The sequence below is a fragment of the Pan paniscus genome, chromosome 5 (genome assembly GCF_029289425.2).
Source record: "Pan paniscus chromosome 5, NHGRI_mPanPan1-v2.0_pri, whole genome shotgun sequence".
Classification (NCBI taxonomy): Eukaryota; Metazoa; Chordata; class Mammalia; order Primates; family Hominidae; genus Pan; species Pan paniscus.
The window spans coordinates 72,057,113-72,073,929 of NC_073254.2; the positions used below are offsets into that span (position 1 = coordinate 72,057,113).

The following is a 16,817-nucleotide window of genomic DNA, read 5'->3' on the forward strand; positions in this document are numbered from 1 at the left end:
TCTTATGGCTGCATAGTATTCCATGGTGTATATGTGCCACATTTTCTTAATCCAGTCTATCATTGTTGGACATTTGGGTTGGTTCCAAGTCTTTGCTATTGTGAATAATGCCGCAATAAACATACGTGTGCATGTGTCTTTATAGCAGCATGATTTATAGTCCTTTGGGTATATACCCAGTAATGGGATGGCTGGGTCAAATGGTATTTCTAGTTCTAGATCCCTGAGGAATCGCCACACTGACTTCTACAATGGTTGAACTAGTTTACAGTCCCACGAATATTATAATTTTATACTATTTTCTAGAATGTAGAAGACTAGGATTTTAATTTCAGGTTTCCCATTAAGTAACTGAAATAACTATCCACTTGACTTCTGGAAACCTTAGTTTCCTCATTTATAAAATACAAATATCTAATTTGCATACCTTACAGTTAGTGAAAAGTCCAGGAAGAATCATCTTGTTAAACACTAAAGATCTGTAGAAATGTAAGCTACTGTTGTTGAAACATCACTAAGTGTTACCCTGGTTTTTTTTGTTTTTGTTTTTGTTTTTCTTTTTGCTAATAACAGTAGTGCATTTGTACTCAATTCCCCATTAGGAATTTAGAAATTTTATTTATTAAATATCTGACTGAATATAATAGATATAGTTAGAATGATGCAAATCACAGAGCCCCAGGTGACAAATAGCCCTCAAATCTTGTTTTCTGAGTCTATTTGGGTATAGTGAAAAAGATGAAACAAACCCACTAGCCAGCCTACCTCCAGTATTCCTGAACAGATAGCTCTCCATTTTCCTCTGATGATTATGGCAGAGCCTTTGATACACAGCTGACCTTTCTTTTGATCTATTGACATCACTGAAAATGGTCTGCTTAATGAGTGGCCACATCAGTTTACATAAGGTTATTCTATTTAATACTTATTCTGTGGATTTTTGGCATTTCACTATTTCCATTTTCTGAAAACAATGTGGTCAATGAAAATTTTAAAACTGTGTCTTGACCTTGCCCCACGGGAAATTTGAGAAAGAAATTCTGTATACTATGGAGTCCAGAACTGAAAATGTTCTCCATGACTTCAGGGGAAGAGATTAAGAAATGAAGATGAAGAACATATGTCCTGCTTTTTTGGATGGAACCTTCATAATAGGTGAAATTTTTACAATTTTTAACACCTTTTCAGGGGAACTCCCAGGAGTCTTCAGAGATATATTTGATTATAAAATGAACTATTTTATAAATTTCACCTTTCAAAAATGGCACAAACTAGTTTCTACAAATTTTATACACATAATTATAGCATATAATACATACTTACAGTTTAGTCTACAAAGAGATTGAGGTAACTTATAATTGCCTAACATAATTCAGCTAGTAGGTGGCAGAGTTAGAACCAAAATCTGTGTTATCTCTGTAACACTTTGCTGCTTCACAAGCCTGTGAAAAGTTCTCACCGATGAGAAATGAATTAACTCTTACAGAGCAGAAAAAGGAATATTTAATACACCATAGGAGGTAATTTGCTGAATTAGAGTAACAAAAGCAGTGTTTTCCAGCTGTGTTACAGACTTCAAATTGCTTAACTGATTTTTTTAAGCTCCTATGAGGAGTTAGAGAGAGTAACTAGATGCAGATTTTTCTAATGAAGGAGCTGGAGGCAAAATATAAGTAATTTAAGTAATATTAAACAACACACCGGGTTTGACCTACTCAAGATAGCTTTTCCTAGTTAATAGTAAAACTGACAACCTTGGTAATGTTGGTAACTCTGAAGTATTGAGTGCTTACTATTTTTTAAAGAAAAGTGGAGCTGTACATTACAGTAGTTAAAGTGGTAAAAACAGATTTTATTCAGGAACTACTGTAATAGGGGAAGAGAGACCTTAGTATAGAACAGGGTTCAATTCTGAATACAGCATAGACCAGTGGGGATTTATAGCCAAAGAGCAAGATGGCATTAATGGATGAAAAATTACGGAGATGAAAGAAACTTAAGGAGTGGGGAGATTGTGGTTAAGCCAACCTAAAATGATTCTTGCTCAAGACAGGCTGAGTGATGAGATACCAAGGCGGGTGTTGGAGAGTGCAGGGATGCGGAATTTGATTAGATACCGAGGGTGATCAAATATTGAAGGTGAACAGATAGTGAGGGTAGGGGGTTCTCTCTAAACTGACTGCAAGATTCTTACTACAACTGTGCTACACAAAATTGAAACCAAAGGTCAAGGCCTGGTTGAGAAGAGGATTCCGAGGAGCCTGACTTAAGTTTGGCCAAGGAGGGCATCTTGTCAGTTGTTCCTTTTGTTCAAGGAAATAAAGCATTATTCTCTTCTCTCAGCAATCTAAGTCCATCTTGTGTTCAGTTCCTTTTCAGTAAAGACGAGCTGAACCATCTGTTGAGACTTCTTAATGTCTTGAGATCATGGGTAGAACTTATGCCCAGTTCGTGTAGCTGTTCTTTCTATCTAAGTCACCACCTGAGTAACCAAGATCACCTACAACAGAACCTATGATGTTCTGGATACCTCTTTTGCTCTCATAGTGAGAGTGAGGTCAACTGGAGGGAGTGGGTGATTGTTTTAGAGATAACTTTAAAAAAGGAAAGAAATTGTGGGGAATCAAGTAGATGAAGGGATTAGTAAGATTAGAGAGGTAGCGAGATCCATTCCAGTTGGCTGGTAACAGCTAATAGGTTTGAGTTCCACAGACAGAATGAGAATCATTGAGCGCTAGCCTGGAGTCATAAGATAATTATCTGATGGCTGAAGGTGACCAAAGAATAAACATTTCGATGATTGAGAAAGGATTTTTTGGAGGTGGTCTGTGTGTGGTTGGGTTGGGTGACAGAAATTAGGCTGAGAGGGGAAGTGGGGACATTTCCATTCGTATGAGAGATGTCCAGGAACCTGTAGTGGCTTGGAGGCATTATGTTACATTTAAAGACGGCTGGAGAAGTGTAATGACAAATGCTTGTTCCCAGAAAAGAATTGATGGTAAAATTATGATGGGAGTGGACATGACCCTTGCAAGGATAGACTGGAGTATATTCAGAGGTTTTTCTCACAATGGGTATTTGTCTGGTTTAAAATGGTGGAAGAAAAGAGAGGGAAGTTATAGCAAAATAGGAATTCTGATTTCTCACAGGAATCTTGGAAATGCCAGGTGTGCCCACAGGAAAGGAAGCACAGTACCCTCAGTCTGTGGCATTATGGGAAGTGGTGACTAGTCCAGCCCAGGCTTGCCAAAGGCTCTGTGGATGAATAGTCTTGCTAACAGATAAGGAAAAGGCAGAGCTGGGGGAGAACAAGGAGCTCCTAAATTTAGGGACAGAAAAATGTAAGAGAAGACTAATCTCAGATGAGGAAAAGTCATAGTGAAGGCTGTGAACCTTAAAGGCAATCATCAGTCTATGAGAAATTAGGTATCCACATCCTACAGTAGCCCACAAGATCCAAAAACCTCTGTTATTTTGTTTCAGAAAGAGGAAAATGATGAATAGTAGAAGCTCCGCCTGTGAAGATAATTTTACCTGCAGCTGAAATACCATGACCCAGATATTGAACACACAGAATAATTAAACTTTTCGTCTAGAAACTTTGTGGTCTTTTCTTGCCATTGCCTTAAAGTATTCAGTGTCCTAAAGGGAGTTGTCATAAATGAAAGTGCATAGAAAGAGGTCATTTACATATTGGATTACAGTGGAGTCTTCTGGGAATTTTAAGTCCATCAAATAGGTTCATGAGAAATATGTAGGGCCTTAGTAAATCGTTGGGGCATAACAGTCCAGGTGTATTGTTTATTTTCCCAGGTGAAGGCAAAGTAGTGAGATTCTTTATGAAGGGGAATATTATAAAAGGCAGAACACAGCCGAGAGCGGTGGCTCATGCCTGTAATTTCAGCACTTTGGGAGGCCGAGGCAGGCTGATCACAAGGTCAGGAGATCGAGACCATCTTGGCTAACATGGTGAAACCCCATCTCTACTAAAAATACAAAAAATTAGCTGGGCGTGGTGGCGGATGCCTGTAGTCACAGCTACTTGGGAGGCTGAGGTAGGAGAAAGGCGTGAACCCGGGAGGCAGAGCTTTCAGTGAGCTGAGATCAAGCCACTGTACTCCAGCCTGGGCAACAAGAGTGAGACTCTGTCTCAAAAAAAAAAGGCAGAACACAAATGAATCACCATGAAATATTGCATGTTGGAAGAGATAACAGACAGGATAGTGTTAGGATTAGGCACCAAGGGAAATCTTGATTTGACAGTGTAATTGATAGATCCTAGGAAGGAACTGATATCCTTTCCCACTTGACTTTTTAATAGCCAAATGGGAGTAATGCACGGATTAGAAGTGGGGACTCATGTCTAATAAGCCTCTCATTATCAGGGAGATCAACCGCTAGTCCTTGTGGTTTTAAACGATATTGGGGAATCCTGGGGAGAGGCTTGGAAGGATCTGTTTCTACCTTATATGGGTTCTGTATCGCATATACCTTAGATAATTTTAATAGTTTGCTTAAATCTGTATTTAAGTAGATAGGTTGAAGTGGGCAAAGGAACTCCCTGCTTGGGGGAAGTCAGACAAAACCATTAGGGGACATAGACATGAAGAGGAAGACTCAGGGGTGGGTAGAAGCAGTCCAGCAGGAATTTTTGTACCTCCATTCATGAGAAGATACTTTCCACACAAGTTTACTGGGGTAGTGGAGCTGAGTAGAAAATTATGTTGACCTTTACGAGGTCCCATAGAGATATGAGGATAAGCTGAGGGCAAAGCATCAAAACCCACCACTGGTAAAGTTTGGTGACTGTGGGGAAGGGGGCAGGAAGTGAGGTCATGTTGAGGGTAGAATGTGTTGTCCTGGTATCGATGAGAGACGTGGAGGCCCTTTAACTTGTAGCATTATTTCTTCATGCAAGTTTAGTAGTAGTTGAGGGCATTGGGACATTTGCTTCTCTGGAGGAAAATAGACAATTCTCTGGTGAGGAGGGGGACTTGGGTTTTTCCCTCCTCTTGAGCACTGGGCAATTCCAGGCCCAGTGTCTTTTTTCCTCACGATATCAGCACATTGTTGAGATCAATGGGAGCCTTCCATTGCGGAGCTTGCTGTGAGTTAAAAATTTCAGGTTTTTCCAGTTGTTTTAACTGCAGTGCCACAAGCTTACATTGTGTATTTTCCAATGTTTTTGAAATACTATTTTCATATTATTGGTCTAATGTCTGCAGCCTAGACATGTATACATTTTGTTAATTAATGTTATTTTTCTGTAATGTGTCATAGAGGTCTGGCCTGAAACTATTTATAAAGATTGCATGGCCTGAGCAGAGGCTGTTTGGAAAGTCAGTTCCACCCCTGAATTCTCTTTCCATGTTGTCTTTAATTGATGGTGATAGCCACAGTTTCATCAGTTTGTTATTTATAATGTTAGATATGTGACCAATCAATTTTAATGGGAGAGATTTGATGGATGGCTCCTAGTAATTTCTTACTTCCCTTGGGGTATCAGGGGTAGCCTGAGACCCTTGAGTGCACCCAAGGAAGGAACTGAGATTCATCAGAAATAGTGGTCCATTTAGCTTTTTCAAAGCAAAGGGAGGCATTTCCAGGCCCAACCAACAGGCAGATAAGTTGATTTAAATCAGGGAATCCCAGAGAGTATACACCTAGAATGATTCTAAATTGTTCAACAAACCTTTCCCTTTCCTTTCTGTGGTCAGGAAAGTATTTGGTGATAGGATGCAATTCAGGCCTAGACCAAGGTTTAAATGTTCTCTCTTCTATTAGCCTCACTTGGAAACAGGTACTGGCTGATCCTGGGCTTCATCTGAAGGAGATGGAGGCCAGTGAACCTTTTGGTTACAGGGAGGTGAGGGACTGGAGGAGGGGGCAGATGGTGGAAGAGAGTTTGGGAGAGGAGGCTATAAAGGAAAGCTGGGAGGGGAATATGGAGGTGCTGTTGAGAGCTCTAGGAACTTTACTGAGTCAGAAAAATTTTTCTATAGACAGTGTGAAAGAGCCTCAGTAGTTTGACTGAGATTTGAATTATTTAGCTGTTTTTTGGCTTCTTAATACCAAGTGAAATAAGCAGACCGCTGTGCATCCAAAAGCTTTGTTCCTTTTTGCTCTAGGGCTGTTTTTAGATGGACTAATTTAGGGATATACCAGGAGCCCCCACCATAGCCGAAGAGAGTTTTTGGTAAGGCTTTGCCAGTGAGAAAGCAAGCAGACAGTATTAGAACTATAGAGGCAAAGCAGGAGTTTGATAAGGTGAGGTTTCAATTGAGAAGTTCCCATGGGAGAAGCAGGATTAAACAGACAGAAGAGAGGGGCCTCATAAAGAGCAGGGAAAAAATTCCAGCCCAGGCACTGGGGAGTGGATCCCCACTGGAAACAAAGAGCCAGGAGAAGTCTTCATCCCAGGAGACAAAGATCCAGGAAGAATTTTCCAGCCAAGAGCCAGGCTCAGGAGTCAGGGAGTAAATGTCTTCTTGACGCAGTGAGCCCCAGAAAGAAAGACTTCTAGCTGAGTAGATGCCTTTCAAACAAAGAAGTCTGGGCCTCTAGTCCAGCTTCAGACAATGTAATCAGAATCTTAATCAAAATCTGTCCTCACTGTGATTCGATGGACGTTTATCTGGAGCACTGGATATTGGAGTCACTCACCACCAGATACCCAAAAAGCAAGCAGACTGAAGACAAAGTCTTGGTGTGTGCTTAGAGATTGGTTATTGTGTCCAAGAGTCTAATGGTGGTTCAGATCCAGATCTGAATCATGGACCAAAAACTGTTAAAGAAAAATAAGAGATAATAGTTAAAATGGTAAAAACAGATTTTATTCAGGAAAAGCTGCAATAGAAGAAGGGATTCCAGTATAGAACTGGGCTTAATTCCATATAGAGAGCACGCACAAGTGGGGATTCCTAATTCCAAATAGCATGGACAAGAGAGCAGGGATGGGGGTCAGTGGATGAAAAATTACTAAGAGGAAAGAAACGTCACGGGTAAGGGGATTCTGGTTAAACAGAACTAACAGGATCCTTGCTGCAGGTTGGCCAGGGTGATAAGATACCAAGGGTGGCAGTGAGGAATTTGATCAGATATTGAGGGTGATCTCAATATCTGGGGAGTTCTTTCTCAAGTGACTTTGTAAGATTCCTGTTACAACTGGGTGATGTAAAGAGGAATACAGAAATCCAAAGCTCTAGGCCTAGTTGAGATGAGGATTCAGAGGAGCCTGACTAAAGTTTGGTCAAGGAGAGCATTTTATCACTGTGTGCAGGACGCTATACCAAGTACTTTGTGAAAATGAGCTAAGTTAATCCCCAAGTCAACCCTATGTGCTAGATATAACTCCTTTTTTACATAAAAGAGAATTGTTGCAAAGAAGTTAAGTAAACTGTCCAAGGTCACACAGCTAGCATGTAGTAGAGACAATATTTAAACTTGAGTATCTGACTTCAACCATTAGTATTTACTGCCTCCTGGACTCCTTGGGGCCTCCACATCTCCTTTGGTGTGTTGTTTGGTTAGAATATGTGTGATGTTCCAATGATCTCTAAGAGTTAAACTGTGTTTGAAGTTAAGAGTTAAAGGGAAGTATTTGGATCTATAGGTGACTGATTACAAATTTAGTTTAATAGATAGTAATTGAGTAATTTAGTTACATAAGAATTTAAAAGGGGGCACCATATATTAAATGCCTATAACATCACTCTGGTTATTAAAATTATACATTAGACTTTAAGGTAGTGACTCAAGACAACATAATCAATAGGTCAAAAAATTATCGCAAGAATGTGTGCTAAGAAAAGGCCATAAGATGGTTTCCTGCCCTTTTCCTCCTGGCAGGTTCACTTATATGTGTGACCCTGATGCTGAGCTTGAGTTTCTGTTAGTACTTATGATAACTAATCTTCACAGGACCTACTTCTAGTGATTTTGGTATCCTAAATTCTGGGCACTGGTGAGTAATAATGAGGTCACTTTGTAGTTTAGCAGACTCTCACTTTGTTTCTTTTAATATGTAAATTAGAGTTCCAAGTTCTTGAAGGTAAGAAACACCTGCCACTAAAAAGAAGGTTAAAATGTCCACCTGAAGAAATGTTGTATCTGGCTGTTATTAAAAAGCAAAAAATTAATGGGTGATGGCGAGATCGTGGAGAAAAGGGAATCCTTACACACTACTGGCGAGAATGCAAATCAGTTCAGCCCCTGAGGAAATCCCCAGTTTGGAGATTTCTCAAACTAAAATAGAATTACCATTCCACCCGGGAATCCCATTACTACGTATATACCCAAAGGAAAATAAATTGTTCTACCAAAAAGACACCTGCATTTTTATGTTTATCACAGCACTCCTCACAATAGCAAAGATATGAAATCAACCCAGGTACCCATCAAAGGTGAATTAGATAAAGAAAATATGGTACATATACAACAAGGAATACTACACAGCCATAAAAAGAACAAAATCATGTCCTTTGCAGCAGCATGGATGCAGCTGGAGGTCATTAACCTAAGTGAATTAACACAGGAACAGAAAATCAAATACTGCATGTTCTCACTTATAAGTGGGAGCTAAACATTGGGTACGCATGGACATAAATATGGGAATAATAGACACTGAGGACCTAGAGCCAGGAGAGAGGGAAAAGAAGAAGGGTTGAAAAACTACCTATTGGGTACTTTGTTCACTACTTGGGTGATGGGATCATTAAAAGCCCTAACAGCTTCACACAATATAACGGTATAACAAACCTGCATGTGTAATAAATTTAAAAATTAAAAATTTTTAAATGCCATATCCTTATGCTGATTTCTGTGCACATATACATGGCTCTTTTGCCTCATTTAGGTCAAGAAGATGTTCCTTTTTGAATACAAATCTCTCTCTAAAGGATACTTTTTAACCATTCTCACTTTATTGTTCAAGCCGACCTTGCATAATGAAGTTTTTGTTGCTTTGAAAGTAGGAGTAGTAGGCCAGGCGTGATGGCTCACGCCTGTAATCTCAGCACTTTGGGAGGCTGAGGTGGGTGGATCACCTGAGGTTAAGAGTTCGAGACCAGCCTGGCCAACATGCAACATGGTCTCTACTACAAATACAAAAATTAGCTGGGGGTGGTGGAGGGCACTTGTAATCCCAGCTACTCAGGAGGCTGAGGCAGGAGAATGGCTTGAACCTGGGAGGCGGAGGTCTCAGTGAACCAAGATCACACCACTGCACTCCAGCTTGGGTGACAGAGTAAGACTCTGTCTCAAAAAAAAAAAAAAAAATAGGAGTAATATTTAGTCTTGTATTTTTTTCCTTGTAGGAAAGACTTTATTCTAAGGAAGACCATGCAATGCACTGTCCATGTCAGCAAAGAGATGTTTATACCATAGTGTTTGAATAGATTTGGGCATAAATACTTTAAAAAATATAATAAGGTCACTAGACCCTGGGTGGGCTTGGGATAGAAGACAAAGTTGTGAAAGAGGCTCTGAGAACAGGGTTGGAACTGGATAAAGGTGTGCCTGCTTTACAGTTTTTCTTGAGTTCATCATTTAACATAATGCCTCTGAAAGTAACTTACTGCTGTCTTTGATAGAAATGCATATTGGTGTATTGCCAGTGCCACAGCTGGGATGTCTGGACTAATTTGGAAGGTTGCAAACTGCCACGTACCCACCTTCAGACCTGTCTTGACTTTCTGGCCTTTCCCCACACTGAATGAATGGAGTGGGAGGGAAGAGCCTAGACAGAAACATATGTTTTCTATTTACTTCTTCCTACCTCTTTTTTTTTTTTTTGAGATGGAGTTTCGCTTTTGTCACCCAGGCTGGAGTGCAATGGCGCAATCTTGGCTCACTGCAACCTCTGCCTCCCGGGTTCAAGTGACTCTCCTGCCTTAGCCTCCTGAGTAGCTGGGATTACAGGCATGAACCACCACACCCAGCTAATTTTTGTATTATTAGTAGAGATGGGGTTTCCCCATGTTGGCCAGGCTGGTCTCGAACTCCTGACCTCAAGTGATCCACCCGCCTCGGCCTCCCAAAGTACTGGCGTGAGCCACCGTGCCCGGCCTTCCTACCTCTTTTCATACCCCATGCTTAGAGGTTTTCCTTTGAGTCGTGGATATGAAGACCTAGAAAGTATTTGCTAAAAAATATCTCCAAGTAAATACAGTCTCTGTACAATATTTCTTGAATTTGTAAATTTGGAAACCAGAGATGACAATTTGTTTGGTAAATACATGGATAGTTTGAAAGCTTAGTAAGATCCAAGTTTCATTTATTTTTATTTTTTTCTTGTTTCCAGTAGGCTTGGAAGGGTCCAAATTTTAGACATGTATACAAAGGCAGTAAATGAATCGGAAAGAAGAGGGAAGTTAATACTTTTAGCTTTTCTCTTTTAGAGAGATTAGCTTTCCATTATTTTAACAGAATAGCTTAGCAAAATGTTCTTTCCCTATTTTGTGATGAACATAACTGAAATCTCGTATCTAATTAAATTCAATTCCTACCTAAAAGTTTTCACAAAAGAGATTATAGTTCATGTTTGTGACTAAAGAAACAAACAGAAGTTGTTTATAAAACGTTTGGTGGAAATTTTAATGTCTTGTTTTCACCAGTGAAATTAATGATGACTTGAAAGTCTTTCTTCTTTCTTGAAAGTTTTCTTTTCTTTGAAATGCTGTTTGTTTTTCTGGTTATTGGTTACTTGTGGACAGATAGCAGTTGTGAAGACATAAACTACTGATTGTTAAAAATTTCAGCATTCTCTTTTTAAAAGAAATCGGCAAGCCAATTCTAAAATTTATATGGAAATGCAAGGACGTAGAATAGCCAAAATAATCTTGAAAATGAACAAAGTAGGACTCACTTACCTTTGAAAGTTACTCTAAAGCTATTGTAATCAAGACTGTGTTATTGGCAAAAGGACAGACATATAGATCAGTGGGGTCCAGTTAGATCTGATCCAGTCAGATCCAGTTCCAAATATAGAACTACACATATGTGGTCAAATTTTATGAGTTTGCTGAAGTGATTTAATGGGAAAAAGAAAGTGTCTTCAACATATGGTGTTCAGAAAGGTGGTTTTCCACATGCAGAATAAAAAAGAACTTTGATTCCTACCTTACACCACAGACAAAAATTAACTTGAGATGAATCAGGACCTAAACTTAAAAGCTAAAACATTACAATTTCTAAAGGACAACATAAAAATATCTTTGCAATTTATCTTAGGACACAGAGAGCACTACCATTAAAAAGTTGATAAATTGGACTTCATCAAAAATAAAAACACCTGCTCATCAGAAGATAACATCAAGTAGATAAGCCTTTGTTACAATTACATTTGACAAAAGGCTTGTGTCCAGAATATATAAAGAATTATTCAATTATGGAATAATTAAAAGAAGGCAATCAACATTTTTAAATGGGCAAAAGATTTGAACAGACATTTCATAAAATAAGGAATATCACTGGTCAAAAAGCACATGAAAAAGTGCTCATGATCATTAGTCATCAGGGAAATGCAAAGTGAGATACCACTGGCTACCCACCAGAATGGCTAAAATTAGCAATATTGATCATACCAAATGTTGGGGAGAATGTGGAACTGTTAGTGATTGCTGGTGGGGGTATAAAATAGTACAACTACTCTGGAAAATGTTTGGCAGCAATTCCACTTCTATGTATTTATCTCAGAGAAATGAAAATATATACCTACAAAAGTCATATGTAAGAATGTTCATGGCCACTTGATTGAGAATAGCCAAAAACTGTAAAAACCCAGTGTGTATGGTAGGAAAAAACCAATTTTCTCCTTCTGTACTCTCAACACAGAGAGTATAGCGACCAGATGTGTGGATTTTTCTCACACTGACCAATTCTCTGATGCTAGCCGGATAGCCTATATTCAATTCACTTCTGACACTAACTAGAGCTCGTGTAGATCTCTCATGGATTAAGAGCTCAGTCTCACAAGACTGTGCCCTACTTCATATACCAATTGCAAGCAGTAGGTTCCCAGGTCACCACAACTTCTGACCAGTTTGGCCACAAGTGGGAGGTTACCACAACCCCCTTCTCAGGTTCAGTAATGTGCTAGAGCAGCTCATAGAACTCAGGGAAACACTTATATTTATCAGTTTATTATAAAGGATGTTTTAAGGGATACAGGTGAACAGCCAAAGAAGTACTCTGGGTAAGATATGTAGGAAGCGGCATGGACCTTCCATGCCCTCTCTGGGTGTTCCACCCTCCTATCATCTCCATGTTTTCAGCATCCCAGATGCTTTCTAAACCCTGTAGTTTAGGGATTTTTATGGAGGCTTCATCATATAGGCTGAGCATTTATTAACTCATTTTTCAGCCCCCTCGTTTTCCTGGAGGATGGCATAGTGTGGCTGAAAGTTCCAGGCTTCTAATTATGGCTTGGTCTTTCTGGTGACCAGCCCTCATCTAGGAGCCCACCAAGAGTCACCTCATTAGAACAAAAGACATTCTTATCAATGCCCAGGAAGTTCCAAGGGATTAGCAACTCTGTTAGAAACTGGGGCCACAGACCAAATATTAGAACAAAAGATGCACCTAGCATCCCTCTTGCTCAGGAAATTACAAGAGTTTTGGGAACTCTCTGTGAGGAACCAGGGTCAGGGATCAAATACACATTTCTTATTGTATCACAATATCACATCCAAGTGTCCATCAGCAAGAGCCTAGACAAGCAATCTGGTATATCCATACAGTAGAACACTGCTCGGCAATAAAAAAGAACAAATTGCTGATACATGTAATGGCAAGGATAAATCTCAGAAGCATTAAAGGACATGAAAGAAGCCAGACACAAAATACTTTATACTGTATGATTCCATTGATATAAAGTTATAGAATAGTTAAAACTAATCTGTGGTAACAAAAATCAGATCAGTAGTTGCTTCTGGTTGTGGAGGGAGGGGAATGTTGACTGAGAAGAAGCAAGAGGGAATTCTACAGGTTGATAGAAATGTTCTATCTTCTGGTAGGGGTGTGGGTTATATAGGTATAGTCACTTACCCAAACTGATCAAACTATAGACTTAAGATATCTGCATTTCACTATATTTAAATTATAACCTCAAATTAAAAAATCTCACACAAAAAATAGCAAGGTATTTTCCTATCTCTTATCTGACTCTCTTTCTTATTCTCTTAAAGTATTGGACAGCCCAGTCCCACTATACTGAGGCAATTTTTGAAAGAAAATAAAATTTATTACTTTTATTATCTTTTAATGTATCCACTATACTCTATATAGGGCATCATTTAAACTCTCTCTCAGTCTTTGTTGTTGTTGTTACAGTGAAGAAGAAAAGCTATCCGGAAGAACAAAATAGCACAGCCGTGTAAACTTGCAATGATTTGGCAAGTTTTTGAAGTTATTTAATCCTGATAAGTTGAAATCCCTTGAAGCATATTTATACATTCATCTTTCCAAACAGCTACCGCTTATTTGCTCTTTCATTCAAGTGAAGGTTATTGAGCACCTCCTATGAGTAGATGTTTTATCAGATACCGAGTAGGCATGCTACGATGAGTACGCAACCAAGTTCCTGCCCTTAACAGCATTCCTAGTTTAGAAATGATAAATACAAAAATAAATTCCATTGCAACAAGAAAGGTACAGCACTGTACAAACTGCTGCTGGGCGTTCTTTTGAGGAAGCAACGTCTTCTGCCTTGGGTGCTTGGGAAGATTCCACAGAGGAAGTGACATTTGAGCCAGTTTGTATGAATAGTTAAGAGTTGTGGATAGGAGTTGGAAGAAGGGGGACATTTTAAGAAGATGACTAGAAATGTAATTGAATAGTTTAGTGAGTCTTTTATCCTCCTTAAACCTTTAGGTAAAGGTTCTGTTAGTATCTACTGAAATAGAAGTCTTTTGCAGTAGCATAGTCAGTGTTTAAACTAGGACACCAAATATTTTCCGTTTTTTCCCTCACCAATAGCAGCTAATATTTATTGAGAACAAAGGATGTGACAGGTACTCTGCTTAATGTTTTAATTTGATTTAATATAATCTCCATAGCAATTTAATGCATTAATATTACTGTCCCTATAGATTAGGAAAATTGAGGATTGAAGTAATACCCTTTATAAGTGGACAAGCTGGGGATTCTTTCCCAGGTTTCTCTGCCTCCAAAGCCTGGGATCTTTAAAAAGCCTACTCTGTGTGTGTTGCTCTTAGTATGAGCCCAGAGAAAGCAAGCCAAGGGCAACTCTGAAGTGTCTTGCGGTCACTTAAAAGAGGGGGGATTTATCTGTTTTCCAAAATATGGCCTGCCCACCTTTTGTATTTAAGTTTCAGTTCATTGCCAATATGTATAATTATTTATAAACTCAAAATAATCTGTTTTATTTTTATTTCTATCTACATGATACTTTAATTTCATGTATGAAAAATTGCCAAGTAATCATTCTCTAAGCTTTCTACAGTATCCATTTTATAAGTTAAAGAATCATAGCAGTAAAAACTATAAGCTCTTTATAGCCATTTCACTCTAATTATTAGAGTGAGAACCTTGAAGATTTTGCCCTTTGAAAATGACTTGTTATTTGGGCAATCTGGCTTCTCACTATTTAACAAGTGTTGCTTAAAGTATCATGTAGGAAAATTTGATGTGCTCCACAGCCACTCACAGCTTCTGATAATTCTGTTTGTGCCAGCCTTGAGAGATCACCGAGTGGTAGTTTAAGATTGTGCTCCAGTATAAAAGTGGCAAGGTTTGTCTTTTAAACAAACGTATTTTTTTCAGAGTAGAAGATAAATTTTTGACTAAATCAGTCATTTGCCATACTCTAAAATTCATTTTAGAAACTTGGTTTTAGTTTTTGCCCAAATGACCACTTAACATGGGACACCCACCCTAACCCCTACCTCTTTCCCAGGAAAGTTAGATTTTTGTCCAAGATTCCACCAGTATTGAATATTTGCTCTTGCCAGATATCTTGTCAAAGGTACATTGTCTGCTTTTGGTTGACCAATGGGGTATGGGTTGTTATGCCAGATGAGTGTCACCTAGTAGTGGAATTAGAAAATCATCAACCAAGGGCCCGGCATAGTGGCTCACATCTGCAATCCCAGGGCTTTAGGAGGCCAAGGTGGAAGGATTGCTTGAGCCCAGGAGTTTGAGACCAGCCTGGGCAACATAGCAAGACCTTGTCTGGTGACACACACCTGTAGTCCTAGTCACCCAGGAGGCTGAGGTGGGAAGATCACTTGAGCCCAGGAGTTCTATGAGCTGCTCTAGCACATTACTGAACCTGAGAAGGGGGTTGTGGTAACCTTCCACTTGTGGCCAAACTGGTCAGAAGTTGTGGTGACCTGGGAACCTACTGCTTGCAATTGGTATATGAAGTAGGGCACAGTCTTGTGTGACTGAGCTCTTAATCCATGAGAGATCTGCACAAGCTCTAGTTAGTGTCAGAAGTGAATTGAATATAGCCCACATTCTTTCCATAATACCACACTTCCTTAGTAATAAGAAATAACAAGATATTTAAAAATAAGAACTTCCAGTTAAATCTTTTTAGGACATAACTTCTCTCTTTCAGACTCCGTTTTAAATGACACTTCATTTTGTGGTCCAAAATCAGAAGTAATCTCTTCCTCCTACATATTTCAATAGCATTTTACCTATACTTATACCTAGACCTCTCTAGAAGATTTATCTTCATAACATATTTGATTTTTATAGCACTTTACTTCTTTTATGACACATTATCATGCTATTTTCTATTAATCACGCATTCACATAGGTGATTAGTTCCTCTAGGACCATAAACTCCTTGAGGTAAGATCTGTCTATTGGATCTTTGCACCCACCTCAGTACCAGCATGCATGAAGAAAAAAATGTGAACTACTCCTTGGTCTACTATAGCATTAGGAAGGCTATCAACCCATTATTCTGCTTCCATTAAATGTTTTCCGATGCCTGATGGTTAGTGACTTTTTAAATTTAATTTTTAATTTTTTTTAGAGTCAGAATATTGCTCTGTTGCCCTGACTGCAATGCCACGATCATAGCTCACTGCCTCAGGCTCTTGAGTAGGTGAGACGACAAGTGCATGCCACCACACACAGCTAATATTTAATTTTTTTGTAGAGATGTGTTTTGGAATCAGACTTGTCTGTACTTGTCTACCATTTAATAACTGTTGTCCATCACATTGCTTCATTCTTTGAACCTCAGTTTTCTCAAGTGTAGCATCATAGAGGAGTTGTGATTATCTAAATGATTAAATGGGATTACACTTTTAAAAGCTCCTACAAAATGCCTGGCACCTGGTCGCTTTTCATTATATGCTGGTTCCTTTTGTTCTCCTGTCTGACCCAATTCAAAGTCCCTTCTGTCTCATTAGCTTGTTTTATGAACATGGAGGTAAGGATTCTGGGTAGGAGGCAGTTGTAGTACTTCATTCATTAAGCATTTGCTGACTACTTTGTATAGTGGAAATCCAGAGGAAGGGATTATTATTATTATTATTATTATTATTATTATTATTATATTTTGAGACCAGGTCTCACTATGTTGCCCAGGCTGAAGTACAGTGGCACAATCATGGCTCACTGCAGCCTCAACCCCCCAGCCCAAGTGATAATTCTGCCTCAGGCTCCTGAGTAGCTGAGACGACAGGTGCATGCCACCACACCCAGCTAATATTTAATTTTTTGTAGAGATGGGTCTCACTGTGTTGCCCAGGCTGGTCTTGAACTCCTGGGCTCAAGCGATCCTCTTGTCTAAGCCTCCTGAAGTGCTGGGATTACAGGCATGAGCCACTGCACCTGGC

The 16,817-nt window shown here is 39.2% G+C and overlaps 1 protein-coding gene across 3 annotated transcripts in view; it reads left to right on the plus strand.

Annotated features, from left to right (window-relative positions):
• The window catches only part of PRIM2 (DNA primase subunit 2), a 427,261-nt gene that overhangs the window by 364,538 nt on the left and 45,906 nt on the right, over positions 1–16,817 (plus strand). The window lies entirely within an intron of this gene.